Here is a 2,500-nt window from a genome sequence, read left to right as displayed (position 1 = left end):
AGGTATCCTCCTCTGTGTTGCTGTAAGGACTGTGTTAATGAGGTATCCTCCTCTGTGTTGCTGTAAGGACTGTGTTAATGAGGTATCCTCCTCTGTGTTGCTGTAAGGAGTGTGTTAATGAGGTATCCTCCTCTGTGTTGCTGTAAGGACTGTGTTAATGAGGTATCCTCCTCTGTGTTGCTGTAAGGACTGTGTTAATGAGGTATCCTCTGTGTTGCTGTAAGGACTGTGTTAATGAGGTATCCTCCTCTGTGTTGCTGTAAGGACTGTGTTAATGAGGTATCCTCCATGTTGCTGTAAGGACTGTGTTAATGAGGGATCCTCCATGTTGCTGTAAGGACTGTGTTAATGAGGTATCCTCATCTCTCTGCAGGTTGTTTCCTCTCTGTAGTTCTTCAAATGACTGAATAGGGTGTTGGGGGGTCCTTGGGAGGACATTGGACACAGTAACACACTAACACACACACTAGCAGTAACACACACACGAACACACACACTAGCAGTAACACACACACTAGCAGTAACACACACACGAACACACACACGAACACACACACTAGCACACACACGGTAACAGTAACACTCACGGTAACAGTAACACTCACTGTAACAGTAACACTCAGGGTAACAGTAACGCTCAGGGTAACAGTAACGCTCAGGGTAACAGTAACACTCAGGGTAACAGTAACGCTCAGGGTAACAGTAACACTCAGGGTAACAGTAACACTCAGGGTAACAGTAACACTCAGGGTAACAGTAACACTCAGGGTAACAGGAACACTCAGGGTAACAGGAACAGTAACACTCACGGTAACAGGAACACTCACGGTAACAGGAACACTCACGGTAACAGTAACACTCACGGTAACAGGAACACTCAGGGTAACAGTAACGCTCAGGGTAACAGTAACACTCAGGGTAACAGTAACACTCAGGGTAACAGTAACAGTAACACTCAGGGTAACAGTAACAGTAACACTCAGGGTAACAGTAACACTCAGGGTAACAGTAACGCTCACGGTAACCGTAACGCTCACGGTAACAGTAACACTCAGGGTAACAGTAACAGTAACACTCAGGGTAACAGTAACACTCAGGGTAACAGTAACACTCAGGGTAACAGTAACGCTCAGGGTAACAGTAACACTCAGGGTAACAGTAACGCTCAGGGTAACAGTAACGCTCAGGGTAACAGTAACACTCAGGGTAACAGTAACACTCAGGGTAACAGTAACACTCAGGGTAACAGTAACACTCAGGGTAACAGTAACGCTCAGGGTAACAGTAACAGTAACACTCAGGGTAACAGTAACACTCAGGGTAACAGTAACACTCAGGGTAACAGTAACACTCAGGGTAACAGTAACAGTAACACTCAGGGTAACAGTAACACTCACGGTAACAGTAACGCTCAGGGTAACAGTAACAGTAACACTCAGGGTAACAGTAACGCTCAGGGTAACAGTAACGCTCAGGGTAACAGTAACGCTCAGGGTAACAGTAACACTCAGGGTAACAGTAACGCTCAGGGTAACAGGAACACTCAGGGTAACAGTAACGCTCACGGTAACGGTAACAGTAACACTCAGGGTAACAGTAACGCTCAGGGTAACAGTAACGCTCAGGGTAACAGTAACACTCAGGGTAACAGGAACACTCAGGGTAACAGTAACGCTCACGGTAACGGTAACAGTAACACTCAGGGTAACAGTAACACTCAGGGTAACAGTAACACTCAGGGTAACAGGAACACTCACTGTACTGTCAGGGTTCCTCCTCAGTAGAGCCAGTTAAATAGTTTTATAAAGAGGCAGAATGACGGGCCTGTTTGTCCTGAACAGGGAAGCATTTAGTGGGATGAACTGTGCTGCTGTGGGAATGATGCTCTCAGGCTTTGGGAATGCTGTTGTGATGGGGTGGGTGTACGAGTGGGTTTGTGTGAGAGTGTGTGTGTACGAGTGTTTGAGACCGTGCCTGCTTGCTTTGGCCAAGTCTGCAGAGTGAACCAGTACAGGTGTGTGTGTGTGTGTGTGTGTGTGTGTGTGTGTGTGTGTGTGTGTGTGTGTGTGTGGGGGGGTTGATGTTAGTGTGACGTTGAACAGGTGTAATAGCCTATGTGTCATCTGTGTGTGTGTGTGTGTCCATATGTGTGTGTGTGTGTCCATATGCATGTGTCGGATGTGTGTGTGGTGTCTGATGTATTGTATAAGGGAGTCAGGTGTCTGATGTATTGTATAAGGGAGTCAGGTGTCTGATGTATTGTATAAGGGAGTCAGGTGTCTGATGTATTGTATAAGGGAGTCAGGTGTCTGATGTATTGTATAAGGGAGTCAGGTGTCTGATGTATTGTATAAGGGAGTCAGGTGTCTGATGTATTGTATAAGGGAGTCAGGTGTCTGATGTATTGTATAAGGGAGTCAGGTGTCTGATGTATTGTATAAGGGAGTCAGGTGTCTGATGTATTGTATAAGGGAGTCAGGTGTCTGATGTATTGTATAAG

The 2,500-nt window shown here is 46.0% G+C and overlaps 1 pseudogene; it reads left to right on the top strand.

Moving 5' to 3' along the window:
* Positions 1 to 2,500, top strand: part of LOC124020875 — a 131,918-nt pseudogene that overhangs the window by 56,604 nt on the left and 72,814 nt on the right.

Source organism: Oncorhynchus gorbuscha, unplaced genomic scaffold, assembly GCF_021184085.1.
Source record: "Oncorhynchus gorbuscha isolate QuinsamMale2020 ecotype Even-year unplaced genomic scaffold, OgorEven_v1.0 Un_scaffold_962, whole genome shotgun sequence".
Classification (NCBI taxonomy): Eukaryota; Metazoa; Chordata; class Actinopteri; order Salmoniformes; family Salmonidae; genus Oncorhynchus; species Oncorhynchus gorbuscha.
Note: the sequence above shows the minus strand (reverse complement) of the source record. Positions and strands in the feature narration are given on the sequence as shown.